The sequence below is a fragment of the Marmota monax genome, unplaced genomic scaffold (assembly GCF_021218885.2).
Source record: "Marmota monax isolate L192 unplaced genomic scaffold, Marmota_monax_Labrador192_F-V1.1 WCK01_AAM20220418_F8-fsc00010, whole genome shotgun sequence".
In the NCBI taxonomy this organism is placed as follows: domain Eukaryota; kingdom Metazoa; phylum Chordata; class Mammalia; order Rodentia; family Sciuridae; genus Marmota; species Marmota monax.
Genome location: NW_026692321.1, coordinates 20,579,047 through 20,606,481, shown reverse-complemented (window position 1 = coordinate 20,606,481; position 27,435 = coordinate 20,579,047). Strand labels below are relative to the sequence as shown.

General features: G+C 45.7%; 1 long non-coding RNA gene across 1 annotated transcript; it reads left to right on the top strand.

Annotated features, from left to right (window-relative positions):
* Positions 1-139: 139 nt before the first annotated feature.
* LOC131424078 (uncharacterized) lies at positions 140-26,762 on the top strand. Its single transcript, XR_009226561.1, has 3 exons — positions 140-222; positions 21,948-22,392; positions 26,062-26,762. It is a non-coding gene; the product is annotated as an uncharacterized LOC131424078 (long non-coding RNA).
* Positions 26,763-27,435: the final 673 nt, after the last annotated feature.

The window sequence follows — 27,435 nt, the reverse complement described above, 5'->3', positions numbered from 1 at the left end:
AGGTATTAGTCATGTGATTGTTTGGGGTATGTAATCATCTAAGACTAAAATGACATCCCCAGAGTAAATTACACCGGAATTTAGCAACCCTGCAGTGTAGGACTTGCCAAGCAACAATGAACTAATAGCTCCGCCCCCTTCCTATGCTCCATATGATTAGCATTATTTTTCTAGTGGCTCTTGTTTGAAACTAAAGAGGGACCTCATCCAGTTTTGGTACAGGTAAGTGCCCAGAGACTAAGGCTCCCTAGATGTGAAATTTTTACAGCGACATGTTTTGAGTTTTCTTTCTCGATGTAGTTGATGCTTTAGATCTCTGTACATGCTGTTCTCTCACCTCTGGCTTTTGATATATGATGTCCCCTCTGGAAGGCCCTTCTCCTTGTCCTCCCTTTTGCCCTTGTATATCTGGTGGGCTTCCACTCATTCAAAATGCTTCTCCTGAGTGCGTTTTCCTTTACCTTCCACTGTCCTGATTATAACTTCACTTGTCTTCCAACACTCTAACTTGTATATCCCCTGCATAGCCTGTGTCACATTATACATTAATTATTTTCATATGGAAATTTGTGAAGGGCAGAAACAATATCTCCACACCCTTGTTTTCCCAGTGTTTGGCAGAGTCTTGAAAATAGTAAGCCCTCCACAAATGTTGGTTCCCTCTTTCCTTCTTCAATTATTTATCCTCATTGTCATGCGTGTTCTCAGTTCAAAATGTAATTAAAGTTTTATTAAATTTTAGATCACATACTTTGAAGATATATATTATTAAGTACATGTAAGTTTAGAGTTCCTGTATCTCTCTGATGAATTAAAATGTCTATCAAAACACAGCGACTCTCTTTGTTCCTAATAATGCTTTTTATTTTAAACTTACTTGTCTGATGATCGTAATAGCTACACTGATTTTTTGAGGGGATATTTTCCAGCTCTGTTTTTCCTTCTTCTTATATTTCTACTTTCTGTCATTTTTGGCTCCTATAGTTTGGCAAGTCTTTCATAAAATGTATATATTTGGATTTATAAGATTTTTAAATTTAATATTTCCTTATCTTTAATAGGTGAGTTAAATCCACTTACTTTATTATGATTACTCACCTTTGGATTTCATTTCTATATTTATTTATTTATTTCTATATTTCATTTTGTGGTTTCTGTTTGTGCTGCTTTCTCTGTGATTCCTTCTCTCCAGCTTTTTCTCGTGGTGTACCACACTTAAACTTTGTGAGTCTTCTTTTCCACAAACATGTTTGATGTGCTTCTCATAGGGGAGGATCAATTGAAGTAGGTTCCTATGTTGTTTCTTCCTTTAAGTAGGAAAATGAGAAGATTCCAGGGGATATTTAGAATTATTCATTGCATCATCAATAAAAGGGAATAGCTAAAGGGGAGACTTGGGGAAAGAAAAACAACCAACTTTTTATTTCTTAACAACTCTCACTGGGACTAAGGCAGTTGAACAACTAGGCAGCTAGTTCCCAAAATGACGAGTGGTCACGGTGTGCAATTCTGGATACAGAAGCATGGATTTTGCAGTGTGTCTGCTCCCAGGGGGAGGGTGGTCACTACAGGGAAGGCCTTGGGAGCTCAGTATGCTGTATGTGTTGCATGACTTTATGTGGAATCAAGTCTCCCAGGTCTTGTCTCCATTTAATCTGCAGCATAAACCTCAATCTTTCAGTATGCCATGATGGTATTTGACTGCTTGGCTCAAATCAATCACAAACAGACACAAAGGGGAGCCATTAAATAGTATGGCAGGACTCAGTTATAATTGCACTGCCTGATAATGCAAAATACAATTAGATGGATCTTTTTAAGGATTGTTACTTAGGTAAAGATAAACAATTTTAACATAGTGTATTGCTTTGTAGTCTCACTTTTAGATTTTTCCCTGTGGTAACAAGTATGTCACAGCAGTTAATAGTCTCGAATGTGGGGTTTCATACAGACTAGGTTTTGAGTTCCTTGTACTAGCTACATGATCTAAGGCAAGTATTTAATCAATCATGCTAAACTTCAGCTTCCTCATATCTTAAGTGAGGTTAAATTTATAAATAGAATGGTCATGAGAATTTAGTAAATTAACACACAAAGCCTTTAAAGATAATAGCTGTCTTTTAATTTTTTTATTATTATTTTTATTAATAAGGAATTCTTTGAGAAGGTATAGGGAGGAAATCTGAGATGGAACTGGGTCTAGATAAGCATTGGACTCTTTGCTTCAGATATTTAACCTGAATAGCATGGATAGCCCTTCAAACTTTCAAGATGCGGGCTGGGGATGTGGCTCAAGCAGTAGTGCGCTTGCCTGGCATGCGTGCGGCCCGGGTTTGATCCTCAGCACCACATACAAAGATGTTGTGTCTGCCGATAACTAAAAAAATAAATATTAAAAATTCTCTCTCTCTCTCTCTCTCAATCTCTCTCTTTAAAAAAAATAAAATAAATTTTTCAAACTTTCAAGATGCCCCAGGAGGTCAGGAGTGTGACTTATACCCTCTTGCATACCATCCGGAGCTGGCAGATATCAGGGGTGCTGGTAAACACTTGCTTTCAGAGTGCATGGCTTCTGTGATAAGGCCAGCATGATCTCCTACCCTCAAGTCCTGTTCTCTTCAACTCAGGAAGCTGTCAGGTACTTTACTTCTGGAGTTGGGGAGCATCTGCGCTGGCCTGCTGAGCACAAATTGGGAATTCATTTCCTGTGTGATCAGGATTATCTGTAGGTGACATGTACCACTGAACTCAGTACTACTAACACTGTCTGAAATGAGACCCTGAGGACCTAACTTGAGATCTCAACCCTATAAATAACATGCTTCACCCTGGGAAATGTGTTCTCAGTTCCAAATAATCAATTTACAAATAAAACACTGAAACATAAACCACTAGGAAAGCGGGGCTACATCCTTCCCATCTGTAGTGCAGGAGGAGGAAAGAAACTTCCACAGACCAATTGAACTGTAAGAATATTTGGGCACTGCACAATTTTCTGAATGGAAGTTAGCCAGGACAGAGATGAGCAGTTTGTTGAAAAGAGCAATATTGGCTCCTTAGTGGCTATCAAATGATAAGGACATGGAATTCAGTATGGTCCCGCAGCCACCCTGTGCCTTTTATTCCTTGGAGAGTTTACCTCAGAGGAGAAAAGGACATCTTCTTGCCCAGGGCTTTCTGGAAGCTTCTACAAATTGCCTAGAGGGAGCCTCTGTGCCTATGCTTCATCCCCCCCAAATTGGCCTGCCCAGTAACAGCTCTCCTAGTTCTCCTTGCCAAGATCTGTCTCCAACTGCCTGTCACACTTTTTGTTTGACTGCCCTGGGCCTGGATCTTTCATCAGACAGTTAAGTGGTAGATGCCAAGAGTCTACTATGGCTCAGGATGACTCCAAGCTCTGTGAAAGAACAGAAGAGACAGGATCTGCTCTCAAGGAATTTACAAACTAGTTTGGGAAGCCATCTATCCTACCCAGCAAAACACAGTATTCAAGTCAGCCCGCCCTGATCTGAATCTACCATTTCTTAGTTATGAGCTTTGAATCTCAATGTTTTCATCTGTGAAATGGGGATAAGTATAGCTATCTCATATGGGCGTCATGAGGACTGTGCACCAGATAAAGCACTTAGCAGTGCCTGCACAAATTAAGTGCTCAATAAATGCTAGCCATCATTATTATCATTATTTGGAAATTTTAAAAAAATGAATTATCAACTAGTCCCAGCTGTTAAAGGAACCTTATAACTCTTTCCTCAACTCCCTGCTGAATCTTTTCAGACCTGGAGAAGGAAGCAATGCTGTTGGGTCACAGCAATGGGCAGGGATGAACTGGTGCAAGAGGGGCTTTGGGGACCCATGAAGAGCTGCGGTTGACCTCTGGCGAAGGCAGAGAACTGTCTTGCTCAGTTCTGCACCACACATCTTTCTGGGCTTGGAAACTAAATAACTGGAAGTGATTCTGCTTTGAAGAATCTGCAGCTAAGTGAGAATTCAAGACACACAAGGTGTAGCTTTAACACAGCCATGAAGATGCTTATTAATGAAAGAGAACAAAATGACATGGTGCAAACTTGATGGACCTACGAGGAACATTTGGGGCAGGAAATGCTTATTGGTAGAGGTCTAAATTTTGGACTTCTGAGTAAAATTTTCCAGACCTGTTAATACCTCCTGTAGCTCTTCTGTAACAATAGCCATGGGGCCCTGTTCTTACCTGTGCCCCTCCAAACCTGTCTCTTTGTTTTCTGGGTCTGTTTCTCTCCCCAGACAAACTGTAGTCAGGAAACACATTTCTGATCCTGCCCACAGACCCAGTGGTTTTGGTGAAAGGCCAGAGCCTTGGGGTCCGGTGTTTGCTTTCATGGTTTGCAGCAGGCACTGGAGGAGTGGTGGGTGGTGACAACTTTCATTCCAGGCAGCTGCTAACTGGGCTTTTGCAGAGGGTGATGTTTACTCTGCAGGTTTAATGACGGTGCTGGCTTTCTGGGAGTGGCGTAATGAAAGAGATTCAGACAGAGGTCGGCATGAACCTCCTCCAGGCAAGGCTGCCCCAGCCAGCAACGGAGAGCAGTTCCATTGAGCCTGGAATTCCAGTGTGAGACACAGCTTTTGTCAGAAGGTTTTTAAAACCCAATGACTGTGTCACTTTGCCCTCTGGATAAATTGTGTGAGTTCGGCAGCAATCACACCTCCTCGCTTCATTAAGTGACAGTGAGAAGAAAAACAAATGCAAAACGAAAAACACGACTGTGAAACTATTTTAGTTAAAACTATCCTAGTGGAATTTGATGGTACCATTGAAATTATCAGCAGATCGAAAAAAACTGAAACCCAGAGAAGGAAAGCATCTGGCCTGAGATCACACAGCATATGAATACAAGAGCAGACTGAGATCCAGGCTTTCTGGTCCTATTCCCTTTTATTATTCTACATCTGTTGACAACCATGAAGAATTCTTTTTCTCTTTCAGTGGATTCTTCTTTCTTCCAGAAGCCTAAACAGAGCCAGGATGATCCAGGAAATTCAGGGAATCCTAATTCACTTTCAAAGCCATGTTGCTTTCTGTTAGCCAGGCCGTATGCATTGCTGTTTCAATTAAGTTTCTCACTGTTTCATATGAAAGCTTGCAAATTACCACTGGTTCTAAATAAATCAATTTAGGTATTCGGGGGTTTATAAATATAGAGAATCTTGCTTTTCCTCTCATTCTCTCTTCCCTGGCTCTCTTCCCTCCACCCACTTCCATTAAGATGCATTTTTTTAAAAAAGACTTAGAATACATATTTTGGTGAAACCCTTAACATTTTTCTTCTCAATTTTTATATTATCATCAACATAATGTGTTATAACAATTTACATTTTGCAAATTTTTTTTTTTTAGCATATTAACATCGCAGTGTAATGGTTTCTGATGAGGGGGAGGAGAAGGATGCAGGTGGGATTAGATGGAGAGGCTTTTGAAAATGTGGGTAGGGTGCTTGCGAATGTTTGGGCAGTGGAATATTTATACGGCACTGTGGGTGTTTTGAACTCTCTGGAAACGAACAAGCAAGCTCCACACATTAAGTCGATGGAAGTCCTCCAAACTTTGGACAACACAGAGTCCTTTCAGAAGCCTGAATGGAGTCCAAGTTAAATTAGAGCCCAGAGGGCCCATGCAAATGGAAAGCTGACAGATGAGAGTAAGTGACACTGGTCCAGGACCCCAGGAGACCAGGGCCTTGTGCTGGTTTTACTACCAGTGGTTGTTTCCTAGTCTAAAAAGGTATAATAATAGCTTATGCCTCATGGAGTCTCTTTGATATAAAAATAAAATAAGTGTGTAATGTCCTAAGCCCACGGCCTTGCACATAATAAGCACTTGATATTGCCTCAGAGGCCAGTAGGCTTTTGGGGAGAGACCCATAAGCACTGATGGTTGATCAACCAAAGAAGGACCCCATTTGGGCAGGGAGGCACCAAGATTATGGCCACAGACTGTGGAGGTAGACAGATGTATTCTTAGATTCCAACTCCAGCATTTTCTAGTGTAAGATGATGGGCAAATTAAACTATTTCAACCTCAACACCCATCTCATGGGGTTATTGTATGGATTAGTGATGTAGCTCAGATGGAGCCCCTGGCTTGGTGCCTGGCATGGAGTAGATGCTCAATAAATCACGGTTATTGGTCCAGGTTCTTAGAGAAAGGGGCTAAGAAACAGAAGAAAGGTAGATAAGACAATTTAAAATTAGTGAGGTTGACAGAAACCAAGAGAGAAAATTCAGCTCCTCTGGGACCTGGATTAGTTTGCTGTGGCTGCTTTAACAAATTATCACAAACTTGGTGACTTAAAACAGTGGAAACCTTTTCTCTCATAGTTCTGGGGGTAAAATCAGTCTCAGGGTGTCAAAAGCAAGGTGCCACAGGACCGTGCTCCCTCAGAGTCACCAAAGGGGGACCTGTTTCTTGCTTTTTTTCTGGCTTTTGAGGGCTGTTGGCACTTCTTGGCTTGTGGCTGCATCACTACAACCTTTGCTTCACATGGCCTTGTCCTCTGTGTGTCTGTTTCTATGTGTGTGTGATCTCCCGCGTTATTTGGAGGGTTACAAGGCAAGGGAAATAGTCTGAAAATTTACCTGCTCAAATAACTGTTAGTTTCCTGCCTTCCTGCCAGGTAAGGCATTGAGCCTGACAGATGGTCATTGGAACAAATGCTCTTCTTGCTGGGGGTGGGACAATCGTGCTGCCTGATGTCAAAGACCTCCCGCCTCACTGGGGGAACTAGATTGGTTTTCTCAATTGTTTCCCCCCCCTGCCCCCCCCCCCGCAACCCCTCCTCCCCAGCTCCTTCCCCTCCCCCGACCCCCAATGCTCACAGGAAACACCTGGAGGGATTCCACTCCATCCTTTTGTACATCTGCCCCTCTAGAATTTAACCAGTCTTAGCTCACTCCTGAAGAAAATGGAGTCTCTCAATATGGTGGCATTAATAAATAGACAGGCACATGCTGACCCCAAGTCAATCCTCAAACTCCATCATCCTTGACTTTCTGGAAGCAGATGAGCAGCCCTCCCTCCACAGCTTCCAGGCTCTTGGCACACTCCCCTGACAATGCCCATCAGACTTCTAACAGTCCAGTTCCCAGGCCAGCGCCAGTCAAAGATTCGCAGAAGCTGTAGGGTACTTAAAAGGTGGGGTTTGGGGCAAGAGAGAACCTGGTTCAGGTGTTGGCTCTGCTATTTGACTTCTAAACTTCAATTTTTCTGTCTGCAAAGTGTGGTAGCAACAATCCCCACTTCATAGGGAATGTTACAAGGAAAAATGAGATGCTTGTCAATGGCTTAGCACAAAGCGCAGCTGCCATTAAGTAGTTTCAATGGGAAAAAATTAAGCATAGAAAGAAGTGGAAGTTGTTTACAAAGCCAGGAAGAGATGGAATGGTCAAGGAACATTTCCAACTCTCCCATGACTTCTGGTGAGTGGGTGACAGGGACACATCCCTTGCCAGCAGTGAGTTTATGGGAGGGCTGCTGACAAAAAGCTTCTTACCAAAGCTGTCTTCTTTAGGGACCTGGAGGAGCCTAAAATTCCAGCCCCTAGAGGGACATTCTTTTAACCAATGCCCTCATTCTCCTGGAATTCTCTGCTCAAAAGAGAGGTGATATTAAATCATTAACATTTTTGCTTAGAACATTTCACATCTCATTGGGACCTGAGGGAAGAAAGCACAGGGCTTTTGACAGAGGAGGTATAGTCAGTTGAATGAGAGCCCCCAAAAGAGATGCCCAGATCCTGGAAGTTGTCAATGTGACGTTGTTTGGCAAGAGGGTCCCTGCACATGAAATCAAGTTAAGGATCTGGAGATGAGATCATCGTTCTTGGTTATTCAGGTGGGCTCTAAATCCAATGATAAACATTGTTATCAGAGATGCTCAGAGGAGAGAGATATGGAGAAGAACGAGGAAAAACAGCCCTGGGAAGGCAGAGGCAGCCACAAGCCAAACAACACAGAGCCACCTAGAGAGGCAAGGATTCTCCCTTAAAGAGCCCCAAAGGGAGCGGGCCCCTGCTGATACCTTGATTTTGGCCCTGAGATACAGATTTTGAACTCTGGCCTCTAGGACTCTAACAAAATAAGTTTCTGTTGTTTTAAGCCACCAAGTTTGTGCTAATTTGTTACAGCAGCCATAGGCAACTTAGGCTCCAAGGAAAGAGGGCAGGTCTGAGGTATGTCAGACGAAAAGTGTTGGGCACCAGCAGTTAGGGACAGGTCAGGGCATGCGCTGAGATACATGACAGAGTCTGACTCCATTTCGTTCTCCTTGTTTACTCATTGGCTTCTGCCAACTTCAACAGTAGCAAGGACAACTTATAGTCATGGAAACACTGACCATGTGCCTACCAGACCGGCTTGAGGTCCTGAGCACACAGCATTTCCAGTTTGGAGGAGCCAGATGAGTCTCTGCCTGTCTCTGTAGCTCTGTTCTTGCCATCACTCATGCTGGGATTTGACCTTGGGATTGCAGATGTGCTTTGACCTTAACCTGTTCTTGTTCTTGTTTTCAGCTTTGGCTATTTCCTGGTCCCTGCTCCTCTTCCATCAGCTGCCCTCCCTTTCCAGGGTTGGCAGTTGGTTCCTGCTGTATGCCTGGCCCAGCCTGGCACTTCTGGATCAGCTGGCACCGACTGCTCCATTCAGCCAGCACCCTGGCATGGACCTCATCCACAATTTGCCATTCTATTTTTCTGACCTGACCTCCTAATATCTGGCCTTGTTTGCCTCCTGTTTGGTTCAGTGGCTTTGACTTCTGCTTGCTCTCTTGATTCTGGCAACAAATCCAAAGGGGTGTGAGTGATTCCCAGTTACTGACCTGCCCCACTTGCCTGGCTCTAGGACATGGGTCACCAAGAGCAGGTTTAAGCAAGCCACAAGGAGCTGGGTGAGATTTCTGATATTAGGGTCTGGAGCTGAATGCCAACCACACCAACAGACAGCTCAATTGTCACGCAGCTTCCAAAGGAGGAACACTTTGCTGGTTCTTTCTTATCCACTGCAGCCTCAGTCAGGTGAATAATAGCAGCCACAGACTGTAAACAATCTCTGCTCAAAGCACTCTGTTGATTTTGATGTGTCTGACACAATGGTCACCCTGGACAGCTCTTTACAACTTTCTCTCTAGTTCATCTTTCATTTTTATTCCTTTTTTCCCCTTCTTTCCTGGCAAAGAGTAGGGAAGGTAAAAAAGAAAACTTGAAATTTTATACATAAGGATGTAGGTTTGTGATTTTTAGTTAGCAAGTACATTTCGTTTTAGAATAGGCTGTGCTGGCCAGACCTAAGAGGGTCTTTCTGTTGTTTTTCAATGATGCCATGTAGCAAAGGGGTGGGACAGTGGGGAGGGACAGAAGGGAACTCACTTAATGAGTATCTCTCAGTATAAGGCACTGAGGTAGATGCTTGGCAGATATTATCTCATTTAAGGCTCACAACGATCTGCAGAGCTAGAAACCAATATTTATTTATCTTTTAAGTTTATTTTGTTTATTTTTGATACTGGAAAGTAAACCCAGGGGTGCTTTATCACTGAATTCCATTCCCAGTCCTTTATTTTTTAGTTTTTATTTTGAGACTGGATCTTGCTAAGTTACTGAGAGTCTCCCTAAGTTGCAGAGACTGACCTTGAACTTGTGATCCTTCTGCCTAAGCCTCCTAAGTTGTTGGAATTATAGGCGTGTACCACTGTGACAGCCTATTATCTCATTTTATAGATGAATAAATCAAGGTGGAAGGTCACCAGACCTACCCAAGGTCTTGCAGTTGGGATTGGGAGCTGGGACTTGAACCCAAATGCTGACATAGGCGACTAAAACAAATGGCACAAACCAACAAAATGGTGTTTTAGAAATCAGCCAGGAATATTGGCAAAGCTGTGGTCTGAACGCTGGGCCATACCACCTCTGTGTTGGAACAAGTACAGCAAGTATAGGCTTTAGAAACCTTGAATTTCTTTCTTAAGGAGATTGATGAGTAGGAAAGGAAATGCAGTCATTGCTAGCCAATCTGTTGTTTTAGATGGTGTCGTGCATTAATTAACATTTCCAAAGCTCTTTGAGATAGAAAGATAAAAGATGTCTGTCATAGGTGTGACAAGGGTGACTGTGATACTTCCCACAAGGCCAGGAGGCTGTCGAGGCACATACATGGTCAGGACCTGGCTAATGCCCAGGAGGGTCCCAATGGGCACCTGGCAGGACTTCTCCAGGGAAGACCTGGCTCTCAGGAGCAAGCAGCCTCGCTTTAGAGATGAACCAACATGAAATTGGGCAGGGTGGCTTTGGTGCTTGGGCAGAAGTTTTGGACCCTTTAAAGAGCCATGCTCTTGGGAACTATTAGTGATTCTCTGTCACTTTCATTTTAGTGGGAAGGAATTTCAGATTCTGTTCAATGATTGGATCCATTTAGAGGGAGAAAAAAACCCAAGGGGTACCGGGCATGGTGTTGCATACCTGTAATCCCAGTAGCTCAGGAGCCTGAGACAGGAGGATCTCAAGTTCAAAGCCAGCCTCAGCAATTTAGCAAGGCCCTAAGCAACTTAGCAAGACCCTGGCTCTAAATAAAATATAAAAAGGGCTGGGGATGTGGCTCACAAGTTAGCATCCTTGGGTTAAATCCCTGGTAGAAAAAGTTTAAAAAAGAAAAAAAAGAAAGAAAGAGAGAGAGAGAGAGAGAGAGAGAGAGAGAAAAGAAAAGAAAACCCAAGGGGCTTGGGTTCCATGGACTGGGAGTGGGGAGGTTGTAGCAGGATAGGGGCATGAGAATTGAGAATGAAATGTTAATTAATGCAGGACACCATCTAAAACAACAGATTGGCTCTACCCAATCTAACATTTTGCTTGAGGTCGATCCTTATGATAACACAGGATTTTAATTCTCCAGTTAAAGGCCCAAGTACAGGCATAGGTCTAGGTATGAATTGCCTAGATCTATGTCTGGAGCCACAGGGAGGGAGGGAAACTTCCAGGGAAAGAAAACAAGTACAAAGGATGAGCAAAGGGAAGACAGGTAGCTCAGAAATGATTCCCCAGGGCAGGAGAAGCAGACAGGGAGCCAGAGGAGAGCCATCAAAGCTCCACATGAGCTGGGAAGGAGACTTAGAACCATCTAACACTTAGGCTGTCTACACCAGGGCATAGAATGTGTGCTGGGTTGTGTTTACACTGTCATAGTTTATTGTCTTGAGGTGGGTATGTGATCCATTCTTCATGGGGAAGTTGAGGTTCAGAGCAGGGCTGACTTGTCCCAGGTCTCAGCAAGGAAGATGTGGAACACAGGCGTTCCTCTTTCCTGGCTTGTACTCTCCTCTGCGACCTCCACTGCTTCCCACACGGGTCAACAAACCAAGAGAAATGAACCTGACTCAGTGTCGGACCCTGAGCTATGGGTCCTACAGATCTGAGTTTGAATCTTGGCACTAAAGCACAATTATCATGTGTCTTTATACAAGTATTTGACCTTGAGCTTCATTTTCTCTATCATGTTGTACTTGGAGCATAACATAATGGCTGGATGATGATAATAATAAGACTCAACATAGTTAACCTTTTTGAGTAATTCCCAAGTACTGTTCTGAGCACTTCCCATATTATTTAATCTTTACAATAAATCTCCTAGAGATTACCCTCATTTTACAGATGAGGAAACTGACGCAGGTAAGTTTAATTTAATTACACAAAGCCCCAACAGATAGTGGGAAACTTACATTCAGGAGCAGAGGTGCAGATGAAGGCCTGGGACAGGACTCTGATTAGCGGGGAGGAAACCTGCAAGGTCTGGGGATGATCTGGCCTTATGCCAGGCCTGTTCCTCTCACGGTCTTAGCTCAGTGTGGGAAGTCAGCAGGGCATGTGGACATTGGTTTCTCCTTCTGGATCTTTCCCACCATCTTCCCCTAGCATTTTCTTCTCTGCCTCAGGCCCTGATTTACTTATTGCTATTTTTCAGTGGCAGCCCTTCTGATCAGTTTACTTTTTCTGTCAATTATTATTATTTTTACTTTGGACATTTTTAATTGCAAAATCTAAAATTTTAGATTTCATCCTATTTCTGGTCTTCCTAACTCCTTCCTTCCTTCTTTAAGTCTGACCCTGGGAGGAGGCATGCACTGCCTTCAGCTACCCACACTTTTGCCTGCAGGAGCCATGGGCCCAGTGGGACCTGGCAGAGACTGTCGGGATGTCTGTATGTCAGAGGAGAAGGTAGGAGGTTGCCTGTGGGTGACCTTTAAGATCAGTCTGTTTCCAAGCAACTATTCTACAAAACACACAGAGTTTGCACGTGCTAGGCCTCTTTTAAGGAAATGGAATTGAAGGAATGTGCACCTGGAGGCTCCTGGTCACACACAGTCCCAGGCCCGACATGCACCAGGAGCAGAAAGCCATGCAGTTTCAATTCCAGGGGCAAAACCATGCCCTTAAGACATTGGAAAGTCAGTTAAGCTCCCACTCCTGGGCTTCTTGTTGTCATGCAACTCTCCTTATTCCCGGTACCTGAATTTACTGAAGAAGCTACAGGTAGTGGTGATCAAGTTTTTGATAATGAAAGAAAAAAATCATTTCGGTTACACAGAGCAAATCTGAATGAGTAGAAAAAAATGGAATTCATTTTGTTATTTATTTGAATAAGGTCAGGCACTTATTTGGCTCATCACAGGAGAATTTCTTGAAATCCAGGGAAAACCCACTGCTTAAATATACATTAAAAGAGGGACTGGAACTTGCTAGCAGAGGGGTGCTGCACTAACTGGTCTGCAGCAGGGTGCATGGGGCTCTGCGTAAGCTCGCCTGTGCATCTGGCAATGTGAGGGCTGCCTGGAGCTTTGGTGCTCCATCCCAGCTGCCACAGCTACAGCCCCAAGCCTCTCCCTGCTGCAGGCACCCTGTGGTTTGCACCCTGGGTCCTTCCTACAGGTGGAGCAGCCTTCTACCCCCACCCCACCCAGGGCGAGGCTCCCAGCTCTGGGCCTGGGGGAGGGAACAACTTCACTGATTACACTCGCCTCCCCCAAAGCTCCTTTTAGGGAGCTGGAGCTCGGGCTGTTCCACATTCCCCGTAGCTTAGCAACAAGAGCCCCTGACAACTGATTTATTGGAGAAAAAGCTTAACTTTCTCCTAGCAGGTTTGTTTCCTTTCTTTCTTTCCTCATCTCTCCTTCTCTCTCCTCTTCTTCTCCCCCCCCCCTTTCTCTCCTCCTCCTTCTTTTGCAAATAATCAAATCTCAAACGTCATCAGGTCCTGGGAGTCCCTCCCAGGGACACTGATTTCACTTTCTTTTGTGGGGACACCAGCTTTCTGTGGCCACCCTGTGTTCCACCCTCAGGTCTCAGCCCTACTCCTCCTCTGTCCCCTAGCCAGAGTCAACTTGCTAAAGCTCAATTCTGATGAGCTTCCTGCTACGGCCTCAATGTTGTTTGCTCCCCAGATTTTATAAGTAAAAATTATTGCTGAATGTATATACGTGACTGTATAACCAATGTGATTCTGCAACCTGTACAATCAGAAAAATGAGAAATTATACCCCATTTGATTCAAATGTATGAAAAAAAAAATCCTAACCCTCAAGGTGATGGTATTGGGAGGAGGGGCCTCTGGGAAGGGATTAGGTGAGGAAGGTGAAGCCTTCATGGAAAGGATTAGTGTCCTCAAGAAAGAGGCCCAGGGGGGGCTTGCTCACCCTTTCCTCTTACCAGACACCAAATCTTTCAGTGCCTCCATCTTGGGCTTCCCTGCTCAGTTTATGGCATTTTGCTATGGCAGCCTGAACAGTCTAAGACACTTCTTTTCTTGCTTTAAACCTTTTTGATAGTTCCCAGGAGAAATATCCTCAATTACCCTGTAGCAACTAGCCCTGTCTGTTTATCTGAAGTCGCCTGTCCTTCTCCCTGCCTTCACACCCTGCCCCATCAGATTATAATTCTTTGCTTGCCTCCATGTCTTCCTGCAGACTGCTGCCTGTGTCTGAACTTCTGCTCTCCAAACTATGACCTGTTCGTGATTCAGCTTCCTGGGGAGGCCTTTCTTGCCCATGCCCTCCTCGGAGCTCCCCCACTCCCCCGTACCTCCTTCTGTAGGTGCACTGTGGCCCCACACTGCACAGGCCTGTTTATGGGAGACTGTCACTAGAGGATTCTCCATGAGGGGGCTATTTCGTTCTTTCTTTTTCTTTTTTTTTTTAAATACCTTTATTTTGTTTATTTGTTTTTATGAGGTGCTGAGGATCGAACCTGTTGAGAGCCACAGCCTAGTAGGGATGGCACCTGGCATTGCCAGAAGGAGTGGTTGAGAGGTGACTCCAGCGAGCCATTAAGATGATGATGATTAAGTTAAACTGTGTGTAATTGCTCTGACTGGATGATGCTGGATTGGGGCAGGCTGTGCATTCAGTTGTATATGGACCCTGCTGTCCAGCAATAGGGCGGCTCCTGCTGCCTCGGGCACCCGCTACTTTTGAGTTCTCACGGAGTTTCCTGTTGAGCTCCCGTTGAGTTTTCATGGGGTTCCCTGAGAGTTTGCACGGAGCCCCCTGGAGAGCTGAGAGAGTTTCCGGGAACCCAGAGACTGAGATTACAGCGACTAAGACTGCCTCAGGAGGATGAGGCTGGAAGATTGCAAGTTCAAACCAGCCTCAGCTATTTAGCGAGGCCCTAAGCAACTTAGCAAGACCCTGACTTAAAAATAAAAAGGACTGGAAATGTAGCTCAGTGGTAAAGTTGCCCTGGGTTCAACCCCAGGTACTCCCCAAATAAAATAAATGATACGTAAATAAATAAATAAGTAGAAGGGACAGGTAGAGTTTGCAGATAGTATTGGCAAAGGTTAAGTGGAATTTGTCTCCATTCCCAAGCCTCTCACCTTGTTTCTGAATGGTCTTCTGAACGGCTATACCTATGGCAACAGCCTCCTAACTGGTCTCCTGACCTCCTGATCTCCCACAGCTTCAGGAGATTTATCCAAAGACACCATCTCAGTTGCTTGAGCCACAATGCTTTTGTGGCTCCTAGCTGTGTGACCAGTAAATTCTGCTGTGTACGTGTGAACCTCGTCTTCCGTTACATGTTTCTAAACCTGGGGCCTTCCTGTGGTTCTCCAGGCCCAGAATGTGTGTGGGGGATGGTTTCCTTGGAAGGCAATGTTTTTATGCACAGCTCTGTTCCCTAAAGCTGGTTGGTTCATCCCTTTAAAGCCTGGGATCCTCCTCTGATCTGAGTCGGGGTTGGGGAATAGGAAGTTGGGTAACTAAATTCAGTTCTGCCCTTGACCTCATTCCCTTCCCTCACCCCACCTCTGCCATAAATTCATTTGGCTCTTTGCCAGTCTGAGATGGTGGCCCCACCCCAGTAGCCTGGAGGTCACTCACAGCTCTCATCATTCTGCACCATACAAGGGTGACTTTGGTTCCAAGGATTATGTCCCCAGCTAAGCCCACAGCCCCAGGAAAACTAATGTCTAATGCTTCCCTGAGTTTTTCTCACAGCTCCTGAGAGATAGAATGGGCTCTCAGGGCACAAGCTGCCAGCCTCCTGTGGGTTTTTGTTCACGCTCGGACAGGTCTCCCAAGCCTCTGCCGAGCGGGTGTGCCAGGGCCTGACTCTGGGCAAGTGAGGAGACAAATGAGCCCATCAGACTGTGCTTGTCCCAGCCCCAGCCAGGCAGCCCCTGACTGCACCGGAAGCTTGGCCAGGACCCCAAGATCCTTTTCCTGACTTTGCTGGGAGAACTGGAGGACACCCAGCTCAAACTCATCTCTCATATTCAATCCAATGAAACCTTGCAAGTACGCGCAGCGTAGCAGGGCCACTGTGTTTTGCACAGAGCTGGGTGTGAGCCCTGCTCTTCATTTACCAGTTATGTGGACTTGGGCAAATTATTTTAAAATGTTTTAAAATTATTTTTTACTTGTAGTTGAACACAATACCTTTATTTTATTTATTTATTTTCTATGTGATGCTGAGGATCGAACCTAGGGACTCAAACATGCTAGGCGAGTGCTCTACCACTGAGCCACAACCCCAGCCCTTGGGCAAATTATTTAATCTCTCATTTTCCTTTCCCATAAAATGGAATGATAAATACCCACCTTAGAACTCCAGGAGTTTTGTCCTCCATAAGGCTTCATTAAAGGGCATTATTATTATTATTGCTGTTAATTTATTTTTTGAGGCTTCTGGAAGTTAAACTCTGTGCTTGGCCTCAGGGCTAGGAGTATGAGGGTACATAGATGAATAAGGTCTGGTCAGCACTTCAGGGAGCTAGCAGTCTTGAGCAGGCATGGGCAAACTGCTGTCTGAGGGTCAATTCTGGCCCAGTGTCCATTCGTTTACATATTGTCTATGACTGTTTTCCTGTTGTAACCAGGGGACTGGGTAGTTGCAACAGGAGTCATATGATCCGTAAATTCTAAGGCATTTATTTTTTGGACCTTTACAGAGAAGATTGCCTGGCCTCTGGTAGAGAGGGGAAGATAGATGCATAATTGGGATGAGGCCAGTGGCACAGTGATAGAGATCATTCCCAAATGATGGCCCAAAGGAAAGAGAAGCAATTCTGACCTGAGAGGGCATCAGGGCTTTTGAGGCCAGGAGTAAAGATTAAGAAATAAGCTGGGAGTAGGGAGGGAGGGTGTGGGCATGTCGATTGGACAAGGAAATGTTTAAAGGGTGTCATGCATGCAAAGATGGAAGAGACTTGAGGTTCAATGGCTCGTCCAAAGTCATGCAACTCTGCAGTCAGAGCTTGAACCTAGCTCTGTGCCTTGAAGAATTTATGACTTCATATTGATATATTGTTCTATTTCTTCTTCTTTTTTTGATATATTATTTCATAAAACTCAAGACACATTAACATAAACATCCTTGAATATAAGCTTTGAACTCTTAGGTGAAATGTTATTCCCCTCCCTAAATATTTCCATTTTTCCCATTAGTTGACTTGTATTAAGATTACAATTTAAAAAATTACCAATCAAATGGAATTTTATCAATTTAAAATAAAACACATAGATCCTAGTCTTATTTTACAGATGAGATTAAGCATCGCTCAGGCATGAAGTGACCTTTGGGGGCATAAAATCCAGAGAAGGGATCTATGGCTATGGCAAGAGCTCAAAGCCCATGCAGTTCCAAGCCCTGTTGTGGGACTATGTCCTGGTTCCCCCATGACATCAACGACAGGCCTGCACAGGCAGGGGAACTCAGACTTACACACCTGGCAGGTTATTTAAAATCCGGAATGTCTTTAGTGAAGTTCTGTTGTGTTTGTTCACAGAACATGATGCTGTGAGAAAAACTCAGAGAAGCATAAGACAATACCACCCTCAGTCTTCCTGGGGCTGTGGGCTTAGCGGGGGACATAATCTTCCAAACCTCATGGTGTATGACAAAGTCACCCATGCATGGTGCAGGCAACATGGGCACAGGAGCTGGCAGCTGGGACCAAAAGGCTCAGGAAGGACTATGGGTTGCAGTCAGGTTTAGCTGATCCTATGCCAAGGGTTAATTTGGATAACCATCTCCTCACATTATAAAAGCTTCATATGCCACAGAGCTAGAAGGGAGCCCAGGTCTTACTACCAATTTACAGATGGGAAAACTGAGCCTGTAAGAAAGGACTATGTTGCTGATACAGAGCTTAACCCAGCTCTTGCTATAGTATGGTTTTGTCCCTTTCCTTTGAATTAACCCCTAGACTTCAGTTTTTCTTTTTCTTATTCAAATTTATCCTATAGAGATGATAACACCAGGGCTGGGGACATAGCTCAGTTGGCAGGGTGCTTGCCTTGCATGCACAAGGCCTTAGAATCAATCCCCAGCAAAACACACACACACACACACACAATAAATTGGTGATGACAACACCAAAGTCTTCGGTGTTGTGAATGTCACCTATCTTGCTCTGTTCCCCCATCACCTTTTTTTTTTTGGTATCAGTGATTAAACTCAGGGCACTCAACCACTAAGCCACATCCCCAGCCCTATTTTGTATTTGATTTAGAGACAGGGTTTCACTGAGTTGCTCAGTGCCTCACCATTGCTGACGCTGGCTTTGAACTCGTGATCTTCCTGTCTCAGCCTCCCAACCTGCTGGGATTACAGGCAGGTGACACCATGCCTGGCTGCCCATCACTTTTAACATCACTGTCTATATATGGGTAGACCAGGGAAGCCTCCATGAGGGCAAGGGTATTTGAGGCTGACCTGAAAGAGTGGGCAGGATTTGGGCAGTGAGGCCAGGGCGAGGTGTTTCAGGTGAAGGCGCTGGCTTTCAGAGTCAGAGTGCAAGTCCTATCTAGCATGGATGGAAATAGAGTCCTAGTGACCAGGGTGACCTAAAAGCCTGTTGCTATAGTCTATCAATGACCTGAGCAGTTCATTTTCCTGATGGGGCTTTTGAACCTCTTTCTTGGCCTTCTTGCTGGGCTGACCCTCACTATGCCAGACAGGACTCCTGATAAGGCGGGCAGGGTTACGTTGGTCAGTCTGCAGCAGGCAGGCAGCGGATGTGTCCCAGATAAGCGGGGATCCTCTCTCCTGTTTGACCTTAACCAAGGCCAAGCCTCTGGGGGAGGGAAGAGGGGATCACATAGCCGCACCTGGTTTTTCCCTTATCAGTTCGGCCTCTCCTTCAAAACTAAGGCTAATTACGAGTGCTTGGTGGTCTAGGGGTGCACCCTCCTTTCAGATTACTTGATGCTTTGTGTTCCCCACTATCTATTTACTCTTAGGGCCTACCTCAAAGTCAAGAATTGAATCTGTTCCAATGTTGTAAACCCCACACTATGTTTTGCACATAGTAGGAAGGTGAGAGTTTTGCCAACTTCAAACCCAACAAAACAAACTCTCTCTTGCCCCCAGAATTCTTCACTCCTGTCCCCAGGTGCTCGGACAGATCCTCACCCTGGTTAACTAGCACTACAGGGTCTCCCAAGAGGAAAGCAGAATAAAAACCAAATGAAAGTTTTCCTTTGGTGCCAGTGTTTCCCAAGCATTGAGGAGGAATTGTTCTTCTGTGGGGTTTTTTTTTTTTTTTTGGTAGAAGTTTGTAAAAAGTTAATGAAGTCTGGCATTCCCTCCCTTCACCTCCTCTTAGCCCTTCTACCCAGAAAGAATGTGAGAGTTGTGCTGGGAAGCAGGTTTCAAACTAGACTCCAGGGCCAAGCCTAAGGTCCAGGGCTGTGCTGATACAAGGAGACACAGGTCCCTGGGGCTGGGGCTGAGATGATGGCGAGTGCTCCGCCTCCTCTGCCTGGCCTATGTCTACGGTGGAGGGGTCCATAGAAGGGGAAAAGAGTCTCCAGGAAGGGGAGACTTAAAACACTGATACTGCTCCTCGCAGCTGCTGCGCACTGAGGGCTCAACGTGAGCAGGCACTCTGCCAAGAGCGCCACATGTGACCTCACATCTGCCCCTCCCCCTGGGAGCTGCCAGCCCTTGGGGACACTTGGCTATGGCATCCACCTGAATGTCTGGGCCTTGAGCACTTGGCCCAGCCACAGCTGATGCTCATGGAGGCTGACCACATGCCAGGATCCAGGCAAGTGCTTTCCCTCGCTGGAGACTTACAACTACCTTTTGCGGTTGGTGTATTTGTCTTTATTTTTAGATTAGGAAACAGGCTCTTGGAGGTTGAAGTCACTTGCTATGATTATACAGCTCAGTGGCAGAACCAGCACTCCAGGCCAGGCCACCGCTGCTACAGCTCTGAGCTGTTTCACGATGTGACCTCCTTTAGTGACCAAGGCCATCCTGGTCCTTGGACTCCATTTGCAAGGAGCCATTTGATTTCCCTTACCATGGAACAGTGTCTTCCCAGGTCCTCAGTGTGGTGATCATCCTGCTCCATCTAATGCTAGAGTTGAGGACCCTGTTTTACTCCTTGATCTGGTTGATCTCTCAGGAAGACTTGACACAAATAATATCTTTTTCTACAAAACCTGCCTCTGCTCTGCCTTCTGTAGGATGCTTCAGGGCTTCCTTCCCCTCAGAGGGGGAAATGGCCTCTGCCCCTCTCTCCTTCATTTACGCATCTCACTTCACTCAGGAGAGAGAAGGATTTTGCAGACTGCTTCCAAAGAGCAAGGAACTCTTCCCCTGAGGCACCTGGCAAAACCCACCTCTTGTTCTGTGATCCTGAGTTGGGTTTTTTGGCTGTCGTTGGGCTGAAGGAATTGCAAGTCCCCATGACAGGTTGGTGCCCAGAGTCCCTGCTCAGGGTCAGGCCCACTCAGCTGCACCTCTTTCTATGAGGGACAGTCAGAGAGTTGAGCAAAGTCAAAAGTCCACAAGTTTTCCTGGCTCTGTCAAGCAATCTCTTGACCAGGAGATGAGGCTGTGGATGGTGTCATTGAGCTGCAGTGTCAGACCAAGGGAGGGGCTGGCTTCTCCCGAAGGCCTGAGCTGGTCCAGGAGGAATGGGCATGGGGAGGCAGGCACTTGTCCGTTTTCTACATCCTCTGTCCTCTTGGCTCCTGCAGTCCTAGACCTACTGTATGCCTTTAGCATCTGTGTTGCTCTCAGCTGAATCCCCAGTACTAGGTACGTACTAAGTTCTCAAGAATGAATGAACCTAGTGGCCCACATTGAATCAGAACACGAAGGAGACATCTCACTATCTCCTCTCAACTTCTTTGGCCCTATGAAGGATATGGAAATCCCTTGGCTTGCTTGGTAGAAAAATTCATCTTTCCTCTCCTCTCTGCTGGTCAGTGTTTACTTGCTGTAAGACTTCCCTCAAGTACATTTATTCTGTGAAGATCAACTACTTTCACTCTCTCGGTTATGGGTGGATATGTGCAGATAATTACATGATACATATGTGGCTGGAAAATATTTTTTGTATGAATCAAATTTTGTTTTGTTTTCTCCCAGTATTTCATTCCCCAGTACCTTCTCCCCTACCCACACAGCCAGACCTTTCTGAATCTGTGGCCTCAGAGGAAAGAGGAGACAGGGCAAAAGAAGAAACAAGGTGGCCTCTGAGGGGTGGGAGAAGAGCAGTGGTCAGGGATTGCTTGGCAGGGGCCAGAGAACTCCCAGTCTTAATGTGGTTCCACTCTGGGACAAATCATAAGGAGTTACTCCTTAATTATTCCTTAATCCATGATGAAATTTTTGAGGAGACTGGCATAGCTATGCATATCTGACCCCAGGCATAGTTCTGGGCACAGACCTCCTGGGGTTATGGGAACCTTCCACATCCTTCATGTCCTGAGTGGTGGCAGCAGAAGTACACAGGTTTTCATGCAGAAATTAGAGCTCAATTTCACTTGCTTGCAATCTCCCCACCTTGCTTCCTTTTCTGTAAACAGTAGCCAGCTCCCTATTGGCAGGGATCCTGTGGGATTCGGTGGGTGGGCATGCCTGCCCTTCAGTCCACGTAGCAGGTCTACCCCGGACCTTTCCTTTCTTCCCTTCCTGGAGGAACCAGGACAGGGTGGTTAGGAAAACTCCAAACTCAGGCAACTGGACTCTGCATCCTACCTTGAAAGAGATGGCACATGTGACGTTTGCCCCTGACTTGCAACAAAATTGGCCAGGTGTGCAGGTGCTTCAGGGATGCAAAAGACCTTCACCCTCCTTTGGGTCACGGAAGGGCAGGATCTTGTTTGAGAAGCACATATTGTGTTCGGAAGACTTTATATATGGCATCAATATTTGACGAGGCCCTGGGGTGCAATCTGGCTGGCTGGTCCACGCTGTGTGACTACAAGCTGTCCTGTGCCTGGTGTAGCATGCCAAGGTCCCAAGTCCTCAGGGAAAGAGCAGCATGTTGTCCTGCAAGGAAGACTACTGAGGAAGAAAGGAAGGTGGAGGCAGGTCTGAAGTGGTGTGTCTGGCTGGGGGTCGGGCAGAGGGTGGTATCTGGCTCCAGAGTAGCCATTCTCTTTTTTTCTCTGCTCTTCCATTTGACAGGAAAACAATGCTAATTCTTGCTGATTACTGACTGCTTATTTGGTGCCAGATGTCATCTCTGCAGAAGGCTCACTTGAGGAAATGGTTGAGCACATGAAGACCTGGAAAATTCAGAAACTTGCCCAAGGTCAAACAATAAATTCAGGTCCTAGGAGGGCCAGTGAACCAAGGAGAAGTAGCACATGAATCAAGGGGACTGAAGAGCAGGGTCTTCAGAAGCAGAATGGGGACTGTGAAGCTCTGGAGAATCTTACGGGAATGGAAAAGATATTGAGAAACCTGATTCCCACATGCCTGCCAGCCCGCCTCCATCTGAACGCTTAGGAATCATGGGATGGACCTTCATCCTTACTTCAATTTTAAGTTGGATGGGAAGACAGGTCTATGAGCCCAAGACTGAGCATTCGGGAGCTGGCACTCTCTGTGTAGCAGAATTCCAAACAGGGTGAGAACTCTAAATTACAATCTGGTTTTCTAGGCCATTGTGAATATATATTTGTCAAGAACGGATGGTAGGACATATTTTATTTAAGTTGTTAGCTTGATCTATAATTTTAAAATATTAGAACTTCATATGTGGGGCTACATTTGTAGTCTTGTACTGGGCCCCACAAATGTTGGGGGGGGAGCATGTCACAGTGATCTGAGAGCCCTAAGAGGAACCCTGACAACAAGACAGAGAATTGCCCACTGAGGTGACTTCAAGAGCATGGCTGAGTGCTTCTCTTCTTGTTTCTTTTTCCCATTGTCCCATAAAGGTTCAGACATACCAAAAAGCACAGCGATGGGATGAGAAATGTGAATGAGCTGTCAACAAGGCCTGGAAGGATCCGTTGTGCTATATCATTGCATTCATTCTTGGAAAGAGGTGTCTCTTTAACCTTTGGATCAATTTTACATGCAAATCGAAGGAACTATTTAAAAAACACTTTGCAGGGTTCATTCCTGGGCTTTCATCCAGACCCACAAGGTTGGGAGCCAGGAGCATTTCAGTCCAGGGAGAGTGTGTGCTTTATCTATAGGTGTCTTCTCCCTTTTCCTTCTCACTTGGATCAGTTCCTCAGGCTCCAGAGGTGAAGGAATGGAGGCTCCAGGGAAGGGCTAGTTTGGAGCCTTCCTACCACTGGGAGGAGAGCCCCTGTCTGTGCCCTGCAGCTTGTCTAGGAGCTGGGGAGCTGCTGGGCCGCAGGCTCTGCCCTCTTGCTGTAAGGGGACCGCACCCTCGGTGCTGGAGCCTGCGAGGCAAGGTTTATAGGAAGCTGCACTCGTGGGCTATTGTGCTGCCCTCCCTGAAGGCAGAGCTCCTTCCCTTCCCACGAAGGGCAGAAGGGCAGAAGGGCACGTTCTGCCATCTCTATTTATTGCCTTGTCCAGCATCCAGTTCCCAGAACTCCCCGGAGGATTCTCAAGCCTCAAACAATAAGCCATCTCATTTGCAGCAAAAGGAGAAGTGTGGGAGTCACCCAGGTCCTCCTAGACACAATTCCACAAGTGACCTTGAAATGGCCGGGACTGTTTGTTCATGTTTAACTGAAGTCACCCAGTAGAGCTCAGGGTTCTGACCACAGTGCCAAAAAGAGGAGTGGTGGGAAAGTCTGGCAAGTGCTCTGGGCCACGGCTGAAGGCCTGTCTTGGAGGTCAAGAGACAGAGCCCAGTGGCTCTTCGGGCAGTGTCACATGCTGTTGTTATTTCCCTATTGTCTAAGCTGGAAGGTTGACCTTAGGCAAGATTATGAGGTCAGGTGAGTTTGTGTTGGTCAAACTGCCATTCATGCCTCTTCCCTCAATCCCAGATAATTACCTCGCTGTTCTAGCCTCTTGTCCAGCTGTTCTCCCAGTTCCCAAGGCTGACACTGGGCTTCCTGGTGGGTCTCACCCCACTTCCCTCCCCTGCTGTGCCCTCAAGGACTAAGGCTCACACAAGTGAGAATGGGTGTGTGTGTACGCATGTACTGAGGGTGTGCACTGAGAATGCATTCTCACATGCACACACGCTCTTTCTGGGTCTGTTTCTGTCTCTCCTCCACACACATCCACACACACTGGAATGGTTTGGGTCTGGAATGCCCCTCAAAGTCTCGTGTTAAAAGCATGGTCGGGGGCTGGTGTAGCACGCTTGCCTAGCATGCGTGAGGTACTGGGTTCGATTCTCAGCACCACATACAAATAAATAAAATAAAGGTCCATTGACAACTAAAAAATATTATAAATAAATAAATAAAAGCATGGTCCCCGGTGGAGCAAGGTTCAGAGGTGGGGCTTTTAGGCAATGACTGGATCCTGACAGCTCTAATCTCGTCAGTGGATGAATCCATTGATAGCTGAATGGACTACTAGGAGCTGTTGGAGCAAGGTCACTGGGATGTGCCGTAGAAGGGCTCTCTAGCCCCCTTTCCTCTTTCTCTCTGCTTTCCAGCCACCATGAATTGAGCCTCTTTCCTCTGCTACACTCTTCTGCCGTGATGCTGTTCAGGCCCAGTTCACCAACTGTGGACTGAAACCTCTGAGACTGTGAGCCAAAATAAACTTTTCCTCCTCTAAGTTGTTTTGGCAGGTATTTTGGTCACAGCAACGCAAAGCTGACTCTCTCTCTCTCTCTCTCTCTCTCTCTCTCTCACACACACACACACACACACACACACACAATCCACCTGTTGGCATTTCTTCTCTCCAGGGTCAGATTGTATTTACAACTGGGAGATAGTACCCTCCCATTCCAGGTAGCATTTGTTCATCTAAACGCTGATAACTTGTTTTCTGACCTCCAGGTGAAGGGATGTGCTGGCCCATATGGTAGCTCCTGCCCCCCCTTCCAAGCCCCTCCCTCTGGGCAGGCACAGGCCTTGGTCGGTGGAGATTGGATTGGATTGTGGCCTCTACTTGCCCCCTGCCTAGACACTCCTTTGCTCTGAGCTGTCCCACCCTGAATAGAACTCCAGAGGAGGGATTCTAGTTTAGGGAGGAGGGGCAAGTTATGGGGACAGGTGAAGCCTGAAGACGCACACGAGTCAGCTCATGCACGTTTCTGTCTATTCCGCGTACTCTGAGAGCTGGCGTTGCAAGCTGGACTGTGCTTCCCTGACTCGGCAGGATTAATCGCTAGAGCCCCTACAAATAGCCCAACTCATCAGTAGCACCGATGCCTGTGCCATGGTTTGAATATGGTTGGTTCCCTCTGAAACTCATGATGAAATTTGAATGTCATTGTGGCAGTGTTGGGAGGTGGATCCTTCAAAAGACATCAGGTTATTAAGAGAGATTAGTGCCTTTCTCAATAGGACAGCTTAGTTACAGTGAGAGCAGGTTGTTATAGAGCAAGGCTCCCCTTGTTCTGTCTCTTCTGCATGCAGCCATTTCCCTGCCTTTCACCACCAGGAAGCCGGGCAGATGCTGATGCCATGCTCTTGGACTTCCCAGCCTCCAGAACCATAAACAAAATTAACTTCTTTCCTTTATAAATTACCCAGTCTCAGATATTCTGTTATAGCAACAGAAAACAGACTAAGATACCCAGTTTTGTGAACCTTGACAGTAGGCCATAGTTTTACAGACATGACTTTTTTTTATGACAGTAGAGTATATTTTGACATGTCATACATCCATGAAGTATAATATATTCTAATTAGGATCCATTCCTGTGATTGTACATGATGTGGAGTTTCACTGGTGGTATATCCATATATGAACATAGGAAAGTTATGTTCAGTGTGTCTACTGGAAACATGACTCTTTTTGATCATTTGATCAAGTTTGATCAATCAAGGTTGACCTGTGACAACTCTGGAAAACAGGCAGGGCAAGAAGATTATACCCATTTTATAGAAGAAAAAAATAGACACTCAGATGAAATGAGATGCTCACGCTGAATTGGAACTGTGATCCTCTGGTTTAATGGCTTGACATTTACACCACATCACCTTTTCCCAGAGACACTTACAAAGTCTTGCTTTAAACTTAATTCTACAGAATGTACAAACCTTTAAGAGTCCTTTAAATTTCCAAAATATGGACCATTTGCCTCACTCATTCTCTTGCATCCCACCATTCATTCCCTAACAGTACTACACACCTGTTTTAACTCTTGATGCTTTAAAGGGGTCTTTTCTTTTTGCAGGAGCCTTAGCCGTTGGTGGGCAGGTATTCTGTCCACGGCAGATGAGCAAACGGTGCACGGCCAAGCCTCACATCCTGGTTTGGGGCCAACACCCAGGTCTCCTCATTTTCCCATCCAGAGAGTTTTCAGCTTTGTCATGCTCCTCTTCCCCAGAGGGCTGAGGAAACAGAAGCAACTGCCTACAGGAAATATGCTCCAGCTTCCTCCACAGACACAGAGTTCCAGGAGAGTCAGACTCCATGGAAACAGAAAGCAGAGGGTGTGGACGTGGCATTTCTTCTAGGCCCACTCCAGTTCTCGTTAGAAACAGATGAGCCATTGCATGTTTCCATGGTGGGCCCAACATGATCCATATTCTCAGAATAATTGAATCTCAGAATACCAGAAAAGGTATTCTTTCTGGTCAAATGCCTTCCATTCACAGATGAGGAAATAGTCTAAGGCTATCATTGAGACAGTTTAAATGACTTGCTCAAGGCCTAGTTATGGGTAGAGGGAATAAGCTACCATCTCGTGTTGAAGGTGTTAGCTTGGTTTGCACCTAGGTAGACCCACAATCTGGAAATGAGATCCCGAGCAAGGTGAGTGGCTGTGGTCATTTCAATCCTTTCTCTAATCTGAAGAAGATTCAGACTATGGAATACAAGGTCTGTATCATACTGGTTGATTTGATTTCAACTTGAAATCTGGGCTCTATTGCCTCCCCCTGATTACCTATAACCTGGGAGGATAAAAATAAACAACAACAACAACAAAAAACTGTTTCTGCATTGACCTTGATGTAGATATGTGCTACTTCCCTTGCAGATTTTCACTTGCTCTGGGAGCAGTTGCTCCCTCAACACATATTTACGGAGCAGCTATTTCTTACCAGGCCCTGTGTTAGGTCAGGGGATACCCAGTAAGCAAGACAGACATTTTCAGTCCTCAGCAGAAGCAGAAAGATGGCTGCAAATTCTTTTTTTTTTTTTTAAAGAGAGAGAGAGAGAGAGAGAATTTTTTAATATTTATTTTTCAGTTCTTGGCGGACACAACATCTTTGTTTGTATGTGGTGCTGAGGATCGAACCCGGGCCGCACGCATGCCAGGCGAGCGCGCTACCGCTTGAGCCACATCCCCAGCCCTGGCTGCAAATTCTTAATCCTAGAACTAATTAATTCTACAATTACACCCAAGAATGCCCTAGGATCAGTATTTATAACTTGAGCTGGTAAGTGTCTCCACTCATCTGTTCTGGGTCCTGAGCTGCCTTTCCCAGCCTCTGTGCCTGAAAACCAGTCTCTGCTTGTTTCCTGATTTCCACCTTGGACTCCAGATCTTGATTTGGTGTCTATATGACGGTCCATACCTTGTGTTCTCCTCCCTGGCTTCAGC